Source organism: Macaca nemestrina, chromosome 1, assembly GCF_043159975.1.
Source record: "Macaca nemestrina isolate mMacNem1 chromosome 1, mMacNem.hap1, whole genome shotgun sequence".
Lineage (NCBI taxonomy): Eukaryota > Metazoa > Chordata > Mammalia > Primates > Cercopithecidae > Macaca > Macaca nemestrina.
The window spans coordinates 222,129,903-222,147,936 of NC_092125.1; the positions used below are offsets into that span (position 1 = coordinate 222,129,903).

General features: G+C 48.8%; 1 long non-coding RNA gene, 1 other non-coding gene and 1 pseudogene across 3 annotated transcripts in view; 1 reads left to right on the forward strand and 2 right to left on the reverse strand.

The window, feature by feature from the left end:
* LOC139364364 (uncharacterized) overlaps window positions 1-18,034 on the reverse strand; it is a 35,026-nt gene that overhangs the window by 15,132 nt on the left and 1,860 nt on the right. Inside the window, exon 1 of one of the 2 annotated variants that reach the window (XR_011626081.1) lies at window positions 1,395-1,906. The exons of the other annotated variant lie outside the window; for it this stretch is intronic. This is a non-coding gene — a long non-coding RNA (uncharacterized lncRNA). Of the gene's footprint in view, window positions 1-1,394; window positions 1,907-18,034 lie in introns of those variants that run through there. 2 annotated transcript variants of the gene reach the window in all.
* On the forward strand, window positions 178-299 carry LOC112425139 (U5 spliceosomal RNA; annotated as a pseudogene).
* Window positions 1,793-1,911, reverse strand: LOC112425138 (U5 spliceosomal RNA). Its single transcript, XR_003016150.2, has one exon. It is a non-coding gene; the product is annotated as a U5 spliceosomal RNA (small nuclear RNA).

The following is an 18,034-nucleotide window of genomic DNA, read 5'->3' on the forward strand; positions in this document are numbered from 1 at the left end:
TAAAATTACTAGATCCCTTTTTTCCTTCAATCTATCTTTCCCGAAACTGAGACTGCTGTTCCAGAATTGTCTGAAGAAAAAGGCAGAAGTCAATAGCTCTTTTGGGCAGAAAGAAAGTTACCATTAACCCGTTGGGAGTAGTACTTACATGAGAAGTGAGTGCTGCCTATCACAGATATGCACTAGTTTTCATTCAAATTGCATGAATCTTTTGCCTTTTACTAAAGATATCTGTGGAGAGGAAACAACTGTGAGTTTTAAGCTAATTTTTTTTTAACACTCTGCATTTCTTAGCGCGGCTTCTTTGGGCAGTCTTAAAAGTAGACACACTAGAAAAGCTGTTATGATGGTTTTTCTATATTCTGAAACATAAAACAAACTCAAAACTCCAGTGTTTAATTTTGGAGGACCAGAGCTAGCTTTTGGAGGAGCAGCTGATGTTGGGGGAAAAGGACAATTACCCTCCTACGTAGCTTGAATGGGGCTTGGAGCCAGTGGGGAGGCGTGGGGGGGCGTGGGGGGGGCGTGGGGGTGGCTGTGGGCGGTTGCTTAAGGGCCTGAGCCTGGGGTCAGAATTTGTTTTGTTTTGTTTTTTTGAGACAGAGTCTCGCTCTGTCGCTCAGGCAATGGCGCGACTTCGGTTCACTGCAACCTCCGCCTTCCAGGTTCAAGCGATTCTCAGCCTCCCGAGTAGCTGGGATTACAGCTAATTTCCCGGCTAATTTTTGTATTTTTAGTAGAGACGGGGTTTCTCCATGTTGGCCGGGCCAGTCTCGAACTCCTGACCTCAGGTGATCCGCCTGCCTCGGCCTCCCAAAATGCAGGGATTACAGGCGTGAGCCACCGCTCCCGGCCTGGGGATCAGGATTTTTTGCGATGGATTTCCTCCCTCCTTTACTGGGACAGACCCTGCTAGTTTTCCCTCCCCAGTACTCAACCTCTCCCTAGAATCTCCCATCACTAGCAGGGCTCACGGCTACCTGGAGGCATGACTACATTTCCCAGCCTCCCTTGCGGTTGAGATGAATTCTGGCCAATGGGACTGGCTGGAAAATTCACTTTCTCTTGCGTTTCATCAAACCGATTGGGTCTCGGGAGGACTAGCTGCGCGCTAGGCACCGCTCCTTAGGCGGGGATACTGGGTAGAAGAGTTCGGGGCTGCCTTCTTCTACACGGAGAAGCCGGTGGGAGCAGCGGGGGAGCTCGCCCAGAGCCCCTGCTTCATTTAATTGGATAGTCCATTGGTCCCCAACCTTTCTGGCACAAGGGACCCGGTTCGTGGAAGACAGTTTTTCCAAGGGCGGGGGAAGGGTGGGTACGGGATGTGGACAGTTTCAGGTTGAAACTGTCCCCCTCAAGTCATCAGCCATTAGACTCTCATAAGGAGTACTTACCTAGATCCCTCGTATGCGCAGTTCGCAGTAGGGTTCCTGCTCCTAGGAGAATCTGATGCCCTACTGACCTGACACGATGGGGAGGTCAGGCGGTAGTACTCGCTTGCCAGCCGGTAACCCTCTGTTGGTCAGTGGCCGGGGTTAAAAACCCCTGGTGTAATTAAACAAGCCAAGCCCCGTTCTTTGGTCAAAAGCAGTAAGCCACCCCAACGTGTCACGGTAGCAACTCCCCAGAGATGCAGTAGAACTAACTAACGCCTACCACATAAAAAAGTGAAACTCTAAAAAAACCCCAAAAATTCGCGTTTGTATTAAACGCACTTCCAATAGCTGATGAACCCGCATTTCAGAGCTTACACATTTACTAGCATGCGTCTGCTTTTAGTACCACTCAAATAAGCCCTGCTGAAAAAGCAAGGCCTCAAAAAATTGGTTTAAAACTCAGAGTTGTTCCTCTCCACGGAAATCTTTAGTAAAAGGCGAAAGATTTATACGATCTGAAGAGAAACCAGAGTATGATCGCAACCGGCGGCACTCAGTTCTCACGTAACGACTACTCCCAACTGGCTAATGGTAACTTTCTCTCCGTCCAAAAGAGCTATTGACTTCTGCCTTTTTCTTCAGACAATTCTGAACAGCAATCTAGGTGTCGGGAAAGATAGGTTGAAGGAAAAAGGGGATAGTAATTTTAAAGACGAACATTATTTGGTGCACAATGCATTGTGGGTATGCAAATAAAGCCTCTCCAATCACGCTCCAGTTTCAGGAAATATCTTAAATGGTTCATGCGTTTTAGCGCTGCGCCTGAGGCCACCACGCGGGGGCAGAGCAGAGTCTGGTCCCAGAAGACAAAGGCTGACTTTATCTGCTTTACTTACAGCGGCCGAGCTATTCGGTCGGTGCAAACGTAATTGCGGTTTTTGCAATTTAATTGCAAAATTAACCTAAGTAAACAATTTTTTTGAACGTAAAAAAAAAAAGTAAAAAAAAAATTATCTTGGCTGGACTCCGTGGCTCACTCTTGTAATCCCAGCACTTTGGGTGGCTGAGGCGGGCTGATCGACTGAACTAGGGGTTTGAGACCAGCCTGGGCAACATAAGGAGAGCCTGTCTCCAAAAGAAAAAAAAAAAAAAAATTCTTACACTTATAGCCACTCCAGGCCTACTGAAGCCCTGGGGATTGGGCCCAGCCCCCTGAGTCTGAACTCATCCTCCGTGTGATTCTGACGGAGGCTACATTGAGAACCTCTGTTGGGCAACTGTTCTGCCTGAAATACGGAGAGTGAGGAGTTTGGGAGACACATTACTGACTGAGCAGGGGAAGGCCTGGGAAAGGCTGTGAAATGAGGAGAGAAAAGGCCAGGGAAGGCAGCCTTTTCCCACCACCTTCCCACCTGGGGGATGGTGGCATAAAAGGAGGGGGCAGTGCAGGAGCCTGTGAAAGGGACTAGAGAAATTCAGGGAGGAAGAAGGAAAACCTGGACTGGGAGCCGTAGAGAAACCGAGGGCAGAGAAGAAGTTACCTGGCTGGGCGCGGCGGCCCACGCCTGTAATCCCAACACTTTGGGAGAGAGGAAGGAAACAGTAGGTGAGGAGGGGCAGGAGATGGGGAGGGGGCGGTAGGTGGCTCCTGGTTGCAGAAGGGAAGGAGGAGCGGTGCAGGGGTCTCCCTGCAGTGATCCTGGTCCATGGAGCCCGGGCCCACCCCCAACCCCCATTCTCTCACTCCCCTGCAGCCCCTCCTTTGCTGGCCCCTATTTCCCTCCATCTTCTCACCTGGGAAGATCCCAGCACCCCATCTTTCCAGCCTCTGCTCTGTAGCAACTGAACTGCTGGAAAAATCCCACAGCAAGGGAACCTCGGATACAGGCCTCCACTTCACCTGTTTCTCTCATTGGCTCCACTTCCCCACTCAAGATGTCCCTTTTAGGCTGAGCGCGGTGGCTCACGCCTGTAATCCCAGCACTTTGGGAGGCGGAGGCAGGCGGATCACCTGAGGTCAGGAGTTCGAGACCAGCCTGGCCAACATGGCAAAACCCTGTCTCTACTAAACATACAAAAATTAGCTTGATGTGTTGGTGTGTGCCTGTAATCCCAGCTACTTGGGAGGCTGAGGCACAAGAATCACTTGAACCCAGGAGGCGGAGGTTGCAGTGAGCCGAGATCGCACCATTGCACTCAAGCCTGGGGGAAAAGAGCAAAACTCCGTCTCAAAAAACAAACAAAAAAACAAACACACAAACACCCCTTTTAACTCTTCTCTCCCCTTATCTTCCTGCTCTGCAACTCACTGTGTCAGCCCACAACATCCCAGGGGCTTCCTTGAGAGGCCAGACACCCTCATCTTCCCAGCCCGCAGCAGCCGCATCTGCCTCATCTTCTGCCTCCTCCTGGGCTTTGAACCCCAACTCCACAAAGATGGTGCCCCTTCCATGCAGTCCCCCAGCAGCACCCTCCGTGTCCCTCCCGCTGTGGTCGTCTGAATGTCGTGGCCCCTCACACATCCACAGGCTGAAATGTAATCTCCAAGATGATGGTATTGATATGTGGGGCCTCTGGGAGGTGATTGGGTCATGGATGGGATCAGTGTCCTTATAAAAGGGTTTGAGGGAGCAAGTTTGTGCCTTTTACCCTCCCATCAAATGGGGACACAGGGAAGGTGCCATCCATGAGGAACAGGCCTTCACTAGACCACAAATCTGCTGGTGCCTTTGATATTGGACTTCCCAGCCTCCAGAACTGTGAGCAACAAATAAATTTCTGCTGTTTATAAATTACCCAGTTTAAGGTATTTTGTCATAGCACCTGAACTAGGACACCCCCCCACTGGCTCATCTTCTAGACAGATAAGTAGGCTTCCTTATCTCCTAACCTGAGAGACAGAGAGAGAGGGGGGTGAAGGAGGAAGTGGGGAAGGAAGAAAGACTTCCTAAACCTCATCACCATCAGCCACAACAAAGCAAAGCACTTTTACTTTGTATTTCTATTAAAAAAAAAAAATCTGGTGGAAATCTCTTTAGTAAAAAGAAACTTGGGGCTGGGCGCAGTGGCTCAGACCTGTAATCCCAGCACTTTGGGAGGCCAAGGCGGGCGGATCCCCTGAGGTCAGGAGTTTGAGACCAGCCTGGCCAACATGGTGAAACCCCGTCTCTACTAAAAACACAAAAAATTACCTGGGCATGGTGGGCGCCTATAGTCCCAGTTACTTGGGAGGCTGAGGCAGAAGAATCGCTTGAACCCAGGAGGCAGAGGTTGCAATGAGCCGAGACTGTGCCACTGCATTCCAGCCTGGGGGACAGAGCAAGACTCCGTCTCAAAAAAAAAAAAAAAAAAAAAAAAAAGATTTCCAAACAGGGACTCAAACAGATGCCTCTACATGAGCATTGTTCATAACAGCCCAAAGATGGTAACAATCCCAGTGTCTATCAGCTGATTAGTGGATAAACGAAATGTGGTTTATCCATACAATGGAATACTATTCAGCTGTAAAACAGAGGGAAATTCTGGTACACACTACATTGTAGATCAACTGAGGATGTATGCTAAATGAAAGAAGCCAGCCACAAAAAGGCATAGATTGTATGACTGTACTTGGGTGAAATATCCAGAAGAGGGGATAATAGGAGTTCTTGGGTATTGCATAGAGTTTCTGTTTGGGGTGATGAAAAATTTTGGAAATGGATGGCAGTGATGGTATTATGACATTGTGAATGTTTAATTTATTTTTAGTTTTTAGAGATGAGGTCTTGCTCTGTTGCCCAGTTAATTTTTATTTTTTATTTTTTATTTTTATTTTTTGTAGAAACAAGATCTCACTATATTGACCAGGCTTAATTTGTTTATTTTTATTTTTTGTGGACCTGGAATCTTGCTATGTTGCTCAAGCTGGTCTCAAACTTCTGGCCTCAAGTGATCCTCCTGTCTCAGCCACCCAAGGTGTTGGGATTACAGGTGTGAGCCACCACGCCTGGTCCATTTTCCCTGATCAGGGACAATGCGTTGTTATGTGTGATATTTTGTGTGATTTGTTTGTTTGTTTGTTTGTTTGTTTTAGGTGGAGTCTCGCTCTGTCGCCAGACTCTGGAGTGCAGTGGTGTGGTCTCAGCTCACTGCAACTTCCAACTCCCTGGTTCAAGTGATTATCCTGTCTCAGTCTCCCAAGTAGTTGGAATTACAGGCACACGCCACCATGCTCAGCTAATTTTTTTTGTTGTTGTTGTTGAGACGGAGTCTCGCTCTGTCACCCAGGCTGGAGTGCAGTGGCCGGATCTCAGCTCACTGCAAGCTCCGCCTCCCGCGTTTATGCCATTCTCCTGCCTCAGCCTCCCGAGTAGCTGGGACTACAGGCGCCCGCCACCTCGCCCGGCTAGTTTTTTTGTATTTTTTTTAGTAGAGACGGGGTTTCACCATGTTGGCCAGGATGGTCTCAATCTCCTGACCTCATGATCTGCCTGCCTCAGCCTCCCAAAGTGCTGGGATTACAGGCATGAGTCACCGCGCCTGGCCTGGTGTAAGATTTTAGCATATAGCCTGAATTAGTTATGTTAGGGAAATTTCCTTCTATCATCAGTTTTCTCTGTGCTGAGTTTTTTTTATCAAATGCTTTTCAGAATCTATTGAGATAGTTGTATACATTTTCTCCTTTGAATTCAGCGATATGGTGAATTACCTTGCTAGACTTTTGTTCTGTTCTGTTTTGTTTTGTTTGAGACAGAGTCTCACTCTGTTGCCCAGGATGTAGTATAGTGGCAGGATCTCGGCTCACCATAACCTCTGCCTCCCAGGTTCATGCAATTCTTGTGCCTCAGCTTCCTGAGTAGCTGGGATTACAGGTGTGCACCACCATGCCTGGCTAGTTTTTCTGTTTTTAGTAGAGATGGGGTTTCGTCATGTTGGTCAGGCTGGTTTCAAACTCCTGACCTCAGATGATCCACCCACCTTGGCCTCCCAAAGTGCTGGGATTACAGGCGTGAGCCACTGCTCCTGCGCCATTGCTAGATTTTTGAATTTTAATTACTTTTGCATTCCTGAGATAAGGCCCATTTAAGTCATAATACATTTTTCCTTATAATTTGATTCTTTCTTTTTCTTTTTTTGAGACAGTGTCTTGTTCCATCGCCAAGGCCGGAGTGCAGTGACTCAATCTCAGCTCACTGCAGCCTCAACCTCCCAGACTCAAGCAATCCTTCCCCCTCAGCCCCCCAAGTCACTGGGAATACAGGCTAAGATTTTTTCTTTTTGAAAATGAAAAATGCAAGACTCAAAGATCAAAACTATGTAAAAACATATACTCAGAGAAGTCCACTCTTGTCCCTAGCCCCTTCACCCAGTTTCCACTCATCCCCATTGTCAATAGTTTCTTTAAGAAAATTTGTTTACATTTTGTTATTTGTAATAGAGATGGGGTCTCACTATGTTGCCCAGGCTGATCTCTAACTCCTGGGCTTAAGTGATCCTCCGAACTCCCAAAGTGCTGGGATTTCAGACATGAACCACTGCGCCCAGCCCATTTTCAATAGTTCCTAGTTTAAATTTTCGTGTGTGTGTGTGTGTGTGTGTGTGTGTTTTGTAACAATAACCACACACACACAGTTTGTTTCCTCTTCTTTTTTTTTTTTTTTTTTTTTAGATAGAGTCTCACTCTGTTGCCCAGGCAGGAGTACAGTGGTGTGATCTCGGCTCACTGCAACCTCCGCCTCCTGGGTTCAAGCATTTCTCCTGCCTCAGCCTCCTGAGTAGCTGGGATTATAGGCACCCGCCACCACACGTGGCTAATTTTTGTATTTTTAGTAGAGGCAGGGTTTTGCCATGTTGGCCAGACTGGTCTCGAGCTCCTGACCTCAGGTGATCCACCTGCCTCGGCCTCCCAGAGTGCTGGGATTACAGGCGTAAGCCACCACGCCCGGCCCACACTTTTTTTTTTTGAGATGGAGTCTCACTCTGTTCCCCAGGCTGGGGTGCATTGGCAAGATCTTGGGTTACTGCAACCTCCAACACCCTAGGTTCAAGTGATTCTCCTGCCTCAGCCTGCTGAGTAGCTAGGATTACAGGTGTGTGCCATCACGCCTGGAGAATTTTTTTTTTTTTTTTTTTTTTGAGATGGAGTCTCGCTCTGTCACCCAGCCTGGAGTGCAGGGGCGCGATCTCGGCTCACTGCAAGCTCCACCTCCCGGGTTTACGCCATTCTCCTGCCTCAGCCTCCCGAGTAGCTGGGACTACAGGCGCCCGCCACCCCGCCTGGCTAGTTTTTCGTATTTTTTAGTAGAGACGGTGTTTCACCGTGTTAGCCAGGATGATTTCGATCTCCTGACTTCATGATCTGCCCGTCTCGGCCTACCAAAGTGCTGGGATTACAGGCTTGAGCCACCGCGCCCGGCCGAATTTTTGTATTTTTAGTAGAGACAGGGTTTCGCCATGTTGGCCAGGCTATTCTCAAACTCCTGACCACAAGTGATCTGCCTGCCTCAGCCTCCCAAAGTGCTGGGTTTATAGGCATAAGCCACCGTGCCTGGCCTGAAACTTCTACTTTTAAAAGTAGACCTTCAATTCCAGCTCCATAGAGCATGGAATTGTGGAATCAGGGTACTTGAGTAAAGTCTGAATCTCAACCAAAGCCAGGGAGATCTGAAACCCAAGGGAAAATGCCAGGAAGCCCCGCCAGCTCTGATGAGGTCGGATGAGTGAAATCTGTTCCTGTGGGTACCAAAGCTCAGAATGTCAGCAAAGCAGCATGGATTGTGGGAGGCTTGCCTCGGGTCCCATCTGTGGGTTGCCAAAATGTCAACCTAAAATCATCAAAAGGGTTAGAATCTAATGTAAAGAGTGTTTATTCAAGCACAAAGCATGAGGATGGACAACCTGGAAATACCAACTCCAAAGGAATGGTCAGTCTTCCAAAGTAGACAGAGACAGGGGAGTTTTTAGCAGGATTATAGCATTTTTCTTTTCCTTTTTCTTTTTTTTTTTTTTTGAGATGGAGTCTTGCTCTGTCGCCCAGGCTGAAGTGCAGTGGTGTGATCTCGGCTCACTGCAACTTCCGCCTCCCAGGTTCAAGTGATTCTCCTGCCTTACCCTCCCAAGTAGCTCGGACTACAGGCACCCGCCACTACGTCTGGCTAATTTTTGTATTTTTAATAGAGGTGGGGTTTCACCATATTAACCAGGCTGGTCTCAAACTCCTAACCTTGTGATCTGCCCACCTCGGCCTCCCAAAGTACTGGGATTACAGGTGTGAGCCGTTGTGCCCAGCCCTTTTTTTTTTTTTTTCAGACGGAGTCTCACTCTATTGCCCAGGTTGGAGTGCAGTGGTGTGATCTCGGCTCACTGCAACCTCCATCTCCCGGGTTCAAGAGATTCTCCTGCCTCAGCCTCTTGAGTAGCTACTACGCCCGGCTCAGTTTTGTATTTTTAGTAGAGATGGGGTTTCACCATGTTGGCCAGGCTGGTCTCGAACTCCTGACCCCCGGTGATCCTCCCGCCTTGGCCTTCCAGTACAATTATAGGCGTGAGTCACTGTGGCCAGCCTTTTTTTTTTTTTTTTTTTCAGATGGAGTCTTGCTCTGTCACCCAGGCTGGAGTGCAGTGGTGTGATCACAGCGCACTGGAGCCTCAACTTCGCTGGCTCAGGTGATTCTCCCACCACAGCCTCCTGAGTAGCTGGGACTACAGGCACTCATGCCACCACACTGGCTAATTTTTTGTATTTTTTGCAGAGACAGGGTTTTTCCATGTTGCTCAGGCTGGTCTTGAACTCCTGGGCTCAAGCCATCCACTAGCCTCGGCCTCCTAAAGTGCTGGGATTACAGGTATGAGCCACCCTGCCGAGCCTTTAAAAAGTTACTGTAAATATATTTGACATTTTGAAATTCTGTGTGTCAAAAATAATCAAGCAAAAAGGTGAGCCTCCCACCAGAATAATACTTGCAATACACCAAAGGGTTAACAATTATACTATCTCAAAAGGCCTTACAAGTTAATGAGATAAAGCTGGGTGCGATGGCTCATGCTTGTAATCCTAGAATTTTGGGAGGCTGAGGAGGGCAGATAACTTGAGCCCAGGAGTTTTTTGAGATGAAGTCTTGCTCTGTTGCCCAGACTAGAGTGCAGTGGCGCCATCTCGGCTCAGTGCAACCTCCACCTCCCGGGTTCAAGCGATTCTCCTGCCTCAGCCTCCTGAGTAGCTGGGACTACAGGCGCAAGGAACCGTGCCCAGCTCATTTTTTTGTATTTTTAGTAGAGACGGGGTTTCACTGTGTTAGCCAGTATGGTCTTGATCTCCTGACCCCATGATCCGCCCACCTTGGCCTCCCAAAGTGCTGGGATTATAGGTGTGAACCACAGCGCCCGGCCAACAGTAATTTTTATAATCAGAAGAGTAAAAAGAACAATGATATTGAAAAGGGAGGAAAAGAGAGAGAGGGAAGGGGAGAGATGCGGAGATCAGAAAGAGCTCACAAACAAGGGCATCCGACTGGGGAGGGGTCAGGAGCTGAGAGGGGAAGGTAAGGGCCCAGAAGTGGAAGGGGGTCTTGCTAAGGCCCCTTCATGACGTCACCTGAGTCTTTGGGGCTGCAGTTTGCAGCATGCTTCAACCCTGGGGCTCCACCCCTATTCTCCCAGCTCTCTTCTCTCTTGTGCCATCTCTTCCCATTTCCAAGGAAGGTGGCTGCCCCTGCCAGATGCAGACGCGTTGCACCGACCTCATTGTCTAGCTTTAACTAACTTGAAAGCAAGGGGTAGGAGGGAGGAAAGGAACAGAGTCCCCTAGGAATGTTAGAGGCAGGGGGATAGGAAATTCTGCAGCCCAGCTGAGATCGGGAACCTGTTGGGTTGGAGGGGATAAAGCATAAGACCAAAGTACAAATAGTGATTAGATGGGTCCGCCTGTGATGCCTGCTCAGAGGCACTAGAGTGGTCCTAGAGAAAGTGCTAGAGACATTTTTAGGAGACAGAAAGCAGGATTTGATCACCCAAGGACAGAGACTGAGGGAAGGAAGAGCTTGGGGGCTCTGTGCCAATCTGAGCCCTTGAAACAAATCCTACGTAGGGGATTGTTGCGGGGCTGGGAGTCTCAGGGAGTCCATGGCTGAATCCTGGCCGTGAACCCCGCGGGCGCCCGCGTTTCAGCACAGGGGACAGGGGCCAACCTCGGATCCAGGTGGGTCCTCAGATCACTGGCGGTTCCACGGCCCCGCTAGTCCCTGGCCCCCTCCCTGGCCAATCTCAGCCCCGGCGGTTCCCTTGAAGACCTCCGTGGCCCCTCCATCCTGGACCCCCTGGTGCCCGTGCTGCGGCTCCCGTGCACTTGGCGGGTGATGCGACCGGGGGAGCCAACCTAGAGCGCCCTTAGGTCCCGGCAGCCAAGAAGGGGTCTGCGCTCTGGGTTAGGGGCAGGAGAGTATCCAGTCTCCCCCCAGGTCCCCCCGCTTGGCTCAGCTTGGACAGAGTGTTGCCCTCTGGGGATGGTGCAAAGAGGAAAATGCCGAGGTGAGAGCAGGGAGGAGGCCAGAGGCACCCTAAGGAGAAGCCGGGGCCAGCACAGGTGCGGGACGTTGTCCCTGCGCGCCCGCTAAGCGCACGGTCCTTCCGGAGACAACCCCCTTCTCAAGCGCAGCCCGGACCAGCCTCTCTCCACCCCTCCCCACGCCCCGACCCGGCCCGCTTCCATCGCCCCAGGGCGCTGGGAACCAGAACCAGGGCCAGGGCAGCCTAGGTCCCTGAGTCTGCCCTCCCATGGCTCAGCGGCTCCAGAAAATTCGATACAGCCCCCCACCCCAGGTGACCTCTAAATCGCCGGCAGAATTCGTCTCTGGCCTGAACTGTGCCCGGCTGGGACTCGGCCCTCCCGCCGCTCCATGGAAGCTTCTGCATGATTTACACCATTTTCCCCTTGGCTTGGGAGTGCACATGTGACTCCGCCATAGATTTACCTTCCTTTTTTCTTTCTTTTTTTCCTTTTTTTTTTTTTTTTTTTTTTTGAGACAGGGTCTGGCTCTGTCACTCAGGCTGGAGTGTACTGGAGGGATCATGACTCACTGCAACCTCCTCTGCCTGGGCTCAAGGGATCTTAGCTTCCTGAATAGCTGCACCATGGTGCCCTGCTAAGTTTTGTGTTTTTAGTAGACAGGAGGTTTCACCATGTTGCCCAGGCTGGTCTTGAACTCCTGGGCTCAAGTGATCCTCCTGCCTCACCTCCCAAACACACAAAGTGCTGTGATTGCCGGCATGAACCACCATGCCCTGCACTTTCCTATTTATATTTGGTTTAGCCATAGAAAACTAGTCTGCATTTCTCAGAAGACACTTCAAGAGAGGGAAAGGTTGACAAAAACATGGCATGTGAAAAAAAAAAAAAAAGAGGTGCTTATGGGGAGGCCTTGTGCTACTGGTAGCCACCCCCAGATCAAAAGCGAATGAAAAAGGCTGGGCACAGTGGCTCACGCCTGTGATCCCAGCACTTTGGGAGGCTGAGGTGGGCAGATCTCACCTGAGGTCAGGAGTTTGAGACCAACCTGGCCAACATGGTGAAACCTTGTCTCTACAAAAATACAAAAATTAGCCAGGCATGATGGCGGGCACCTGTAATCCCAGCTACTCAAGGCTGAGGCAGGAGAATCGCTTGAACCTGGGAGGCGGAGGTTGCAGTGAGCCGAGATTGTGTCATTGCCTGGGTGACAGAGCGAGACTCCATCTTAAAAAAAGAAAAAAAAAAAGGAGCTAATACTGGGATTACTATATCAATGTTAACTATTTTTTACTCCTTTTAATCCTCAAAAAGATCCTAGGAGTTAGGTTTTATTATTACCATCCCACTTTACAGACAAGGAAATGAGGCACAGATTGGTGAAGACACACAGTTAGTAAATTCCAGAATCTAGATTTGAACCCAGGAAGTCTCTCTCCAGAGTTCATGCCCTTAACCATGACGTTACCCTCCATTATTCATAATCGAAAGACTCCCATTTCCTGAAGTCCTCCCATGGGCCAAGGGCTTTTGATGTGGTTTGGCTCTGTGTCCTCACCCACATCTCATCTTGTAGCTCCCCCAATTCCCACATGTTGTGGGAGGGACCTGGTGGGAGATGATTGAATTATGGGGGTGCATCTTTCCCCTGTTGTTGTCCTTGTGATAGTGAACGGTTCTCATGAGACCTGATGGGTTTAAAAAGAGGAGTTTCGTTTGAGACCAGCCTGGCCAACATGGTGAAACCCCGTCTCTACTAAAAATACAAAAATTAACGGGGTGTGATAGCACGGACCTGTAGTCCCACCTACTTGGGAGGCTGAGGCAGGGGAATTGCTTGAACCCTGGAGGCAGAGGCTGCAGTGAGCTGAGATGGTGCCACTGCATTCCAGCCTGGGCGACAGAGCAAGACTCTGTCTCCAAAACAACAACAACCCCCCCACCCGCCAAAAAAAAAATGAGAGTTTCTCTCCACAAGCTTTTTTTTTTTTTGCCTGCTGTCGTCTTATGTGGGTAAGATGTGGCTTGCTCCTCCTTCTGCCATGATTGTGAGGCCTCCCAGCCATGTGGAACTGTAAGTCCAATAAACTCTTTCTTTTGTAGATTGCCTAGTCTCAGGTATGTCTTTATCAGCAGAGTGAAAATGGACTAATACGGTAAATTGGTACCAATAGAGTGGGGGCTGTGCTGAAAAGATGCCCGAAAATGTGGAAGCGACTTTGGAACTGGGTGACAGGCAGAGATTGGAATAGTTTGGAGGGCTCAGAAGGAGACAGGACGATGTGGGAGAGTTGGGAACTTCCTAGAGACTTCCTGATGGCTTTGATTAAAATGGTGTTAATGAAATGGACAATGAAATCCAGGCCGAGGTGGTCTTAGATGGAGATGAGGAACGAACTTATTGGGAACTAGAGCAAAGGTGACTCTTGTTATGTTTCAGCAAAGAGACTGGTGGCATTTTGCCTCTGCCCTAGGAATTTGTGGAACTTTGAACTTGACAGAGATGATTTAGGGCATCTGGCGGAAGAAATTTCTAAGCAGCAAAGAATTCAAGAGGTGACTTGGGTGCTGTTAAAGTGTTAAGGGCATTCAGTTTACTGGCTTTTTTTTTTTTGAGATGGAGTCTTGTTCTGTCACCCAGGCAGGAGTGCAGTGGCATGATCTCGGCTCACTGCAACCTCTGCTTCCCGGGTTCAAGTGATTCTCCTGCCTCAGCCTCCCAAGTTGCTGGGATTACAGGCATGCGCCACCACCCCCAGCTAATTTTGTATTTTTAGTGGAGATGGGATTTCACCATGTTGGTCAGGCTGATCTCGAACTTCTGACCTCAGGTGATCTATCCCCCTTGGGATCCCAAAGTGCTGGGATTACACGTGTGAGCCACTGCATCTGGCCAAGGTATTCAGTTTTATAAGGGAGAAGGAGCATAAGAGTTCAGAAAATTCGTTGCCTGACAACATGATAGAAAATAAAATCCCATTTTCTCAGGAGAAATTCAAGCTGGCTGCAGAAATTTGTATAAGTAACGAGGAGCAGAATGTTAATCCCCAAGACGATGGGGAAAATGTCTCCAGGGCATGTCAGAGGTCTTCATGGCAGCGTCTCCCATTACAGGCCCGGAGGCCTAGAAGGAAAAAGTGATTTTGTGGGCTGGGCCCAGGGTCCCTGTGCTGTGTGCAGCCTAGAGATTTGGTGCCCTGTGTCCCTGCTGCTCCAGCCATGGTTGAGAGGGGCCAACATAGAGCTTGGGCTGTGGCTTCAGAGGGTGCAACCCTCAAGCCTTGGTAGCTTCCATGTGGCATTGAGCCTGGGAGTGCACAGAAGTCAAGAATTGAGGTTTGGGAACCTCTGCCTAGATTTCAGAAGATGTGTGGAAATGCCTGGATGCCCAGGCAGAAGTTTGCTGTAGGGGTGGGGTCCTCATGGAGAATCTCTGCTAGGGCAGTGTGGTAGGGAAATGTGGGGTGGGAGCCCCCACACAGAGTCCCCACTGTGGCACTGCCTAGGGGAGCTGTGAGAAGAGGGCCACCGTCCTCCAGACCCCAGAATGGTAGATCCACCAACAGGTTGCACAGTGCACCTGGAAAAGCCACAGATACTGAATGCCAGCCCATAAGTCCCAGTGAAAGCAGCCACCAGGGAGGCTGTGCCCTGCAAAGTCCCAGGGGAGGAGCTGCCCAAGACTATGGGAACCTACCTGTTGCATCACTGTGACCTGAATGTGAGACATAGAGTCAAAGGAGATCATTTTGGAGCTTTAAGATTTGACTGACTTGCTGGATTTCAAACTTGCTTGGGGCCTTTAGCCCCTTCATTTTGGCCAGTTTCTCCCGTTTGGAACAGCTGTATTTATCCAATGCCCATACCCCCATTGTATCTAGGAAGTAACTAACTTGCTTTTGATTTTACAGGCTTATAGGTGGAAGGGACTTGCCTCATCTCAGATGAGACTTTGGACTGTTGACTTTTGAGTTAATGCTGAAACGAGTTGAAACTTTGGGGGACTGTGGGGAAGGCATGATTGGTTTTGAAATGTGAAGATAAGAGATTTGGGAGGGGCCAGGAGCCGAATGATATGGTTTGGCTCTGTGTCCCCACCCAAATCTCATCTTGTAGCTCCCATAATTCCCACATGTTGTGGGAGGGACCTGCTGGGAGATGATTGAATCATGGAAGCATGTCTTTCCCGTGCTGTCCTTGTGATAGTGAATAGGTCTCACGAGATCTGATGGTCTTAAAAACGGGAGTTTCTCTGCACAAGCTTTTTTTTGTTTGTTTTTTTGGCTGCTGCCATCCACATAAGATGTGACTTGCTCCTCCTTGCCTCCCACCCAGATTGTGAGACCTCCCCAGTCATGTGGAACTGTAAGCCCAATAAACCTCTTTCTTTTGTAAATTGCCAAGTCTCGGGTATGTCTTTATCAGCTTTATACACACTATTTCATTAAACGCTCACAATGTGATAAAGGCTGTCATCACTTGGCATTGCAGATGAAGAAATATAACTTGGCCAGGGCCAGCATGGTAGATATAGTACCAGGTCATGACCCCTGCTGACTCCCATTGTATGGATAGGAGCTGTGACTTTCCCATGAATCCTTGCCCCTCCTGGAAACTAATGTAAAGTTCTCACTTCTGTTGCCCCCAGCCCCACCCCAGAACCCCTGGTGTCCAGCTGCCCATCCCTGGGGATCTCAATGGTGTTCTCTCTACCCCCCTGGGGCCTCCTGCTCTCCATCCCTAGAGCCAACCAGCCTCTGTGGCAGATTCTGGCCACCTGTGTAGTTTCTCTGGATCTTGGTGGGAGCTGTCCTCCTGGACCTGAGGAATACCCTAGGTCAAGGGAAGGCCATGAAATGGTCCCTCGGGGCTCTGTCCTGCAGGTACACCCTCCTGGCCTTGCTAATCCTCTTTCTCCAGGTGGAGTGGGCCCTCTGCGGCTCAGTGCGTGGTGTGACGTATCACCAGTCCTGGCTGTTTTTATTGAGACGGAGTCTTACTCTGTTGCCCAGGGTGGAGTGCAGTGGTGTCATCTTGGCTAACTGCAACCTCCCACTCCTGGGTTCAAGGGATTCTCATGCCTCAGCCTCCCAAGTAGGTGGGATTACAGGCATGCACCATCACACCTGGCTAATTTTTTGTATTTTTAGTAGAAACGATGTTTCACTATATTGGCCAAGCTGGTCTCAAACTCCTGACCTCAGGTGATCTGCCCACCTTGGCCTTCCAAAGTGTTAGAATTACAGGCACGAGCCATCATGCCCAGCCAAGGCATTCAGTTTTATAAGGAAGGAGGGGCATAAAAGTTCAGAAAATTTGGCTCTTTGGACCTACTGCTGCCCAGCAGGATGAAGGTCCTCTGTCAGGCAGGGCTGTGCAGGGTGCATGCCCACCATGCCTGGTGTTGGAAGAAACTGGGCTCAGTCTGTAAGCTCTTCATGGAGAAGGCAACACTGAGCCTTAAAGGTGCCCTTGGAGACAGGCTCTGGGCCCAGCTCACTGCTCTCAGGAGCTATCTCTGGGCTGCTTCAGGAATCCTCTGGCCTTAGCCTCCCAAATTGTTGGGATTACAGGTGTGAGCCACCACACCCAGCCTGTTTTTTGTTTGTTTGTTTGTTTTCGTTTTTTTGTTTTTTGAGTCAGGGTCTCACTTTTTCACCCAGGCTACAGTGCAGTGGCTCCATCATGGCTCACTGCAGCCTCAAACTCCTGGACTCAAGAGATCCTCCTGCCTCAGCCTCCCAATATTTTTGTTTCAAACAGTTGTCTTTTAAAGAAATTAAGAAAAGTTTACAAATTTACCAGGTGGTCAAGGTATTTGAAAGAAAAAAAAAATAGTCTTTTCTACTTAGCCATGTGCTTACCCTTTCTGGGCTCTCAATTACTTCACAAACATGTTTCCATCTTACACCATTTCCTTTCGGCTGGAAGTACTTCCTTTAGCATATCTAGTCATGCAGTTCTGCTAGAGACATTTTCTTTTTCTTTTTCTTTTTTTTTTTTTTTTTTAGATGGAGTCTCGCTCTTTCGCCAGGCTGGAGTGCAGTGGTGTGATCTTGGCTCACTGCAACCTCCGCCTCCCGGGTTCAAGTGATTCTCCTGCCTCAGCCTCCCGAGTAGCTGGGACTACAGGTGCATGCCACCACGCCCAGCTAATTTTTGTATTTTTGGTAGAGACGGGGTTTCACCATGTTGGCCAGGATGGTCTCGATCTCTTGACCTTGTGATCCGCCCACCTTGGCCTCCCAAAGTGCTGGGATTACAGGTGTGAGCCACTGTGCCCAGCCTGAGACAATTTTTTTTTTTTTTTTTTAAGGCTAGTGAAGGAAAGCAGGGAAGCAGGGAATGGAGAGGGAACAAATAAATCTGCAACTGCTTGTGATAGAGACAAACGCTCTTGCTCTTTTTTTGTCTACAATCATCTATTTTACCTATATTTAAAGGAAATTTTAGCTGGATATAGAATTCTTCATTCACAGGGTTTTTATTCCTTTGGCACTTTAAAGTAAGTGGATATTCAATTATCTTCTAGTCTGTTATTTCTGATAAAGTCAGACATCAATCTATATTCAAATTTCCCTAGTTGTCTATGAAATGACCTGTTAGAATCGATTAATTCAAATCAGCGTACTAAAAGGATCCTCATAGTGCATTTGGTAATTATATCATTTTAGCCTCCTTTAATCTTAACGACTCTTGTTCCCCAGCACTGTGTGTGTGTGTGTGTGTGTGTGTGTGTGTGTATTTGTGTGGCATTGAAGACTTTTGAAGGACTGCGTCAGTTATCTATCCTATGGAATATCCCTCATCCTGAATTTGATCTGATTTGCAGAATTTCTTCCTGCAAGTTTAATTTCTTCCTATGCCCTCTGAACTTCTTTTAAACTAGATGTCAGAGATCGGCGGCAACCCTGATTAGATTCCATTTGTCATTTTAAAATTTTATTTGTCTGACATTAAATATCTCAAACAACAGTGCTTCATCTACCTTATAGGGCTGGCAAAGCATTAGATGATCACGAAGCATTTCTCAGCAACTGGCTTTTTTTTTTTTTTTTTTTTTTTTTTGAGATGGAGTCTTGCTCTGTCGCCCAGGCGTAGTGGCCGGATCTCAGCTCACTGCAAGCTCTGCCTCCAGGTTTTACGCCATTCTCCTGCCTCAGCCTCCTGAGTAGCT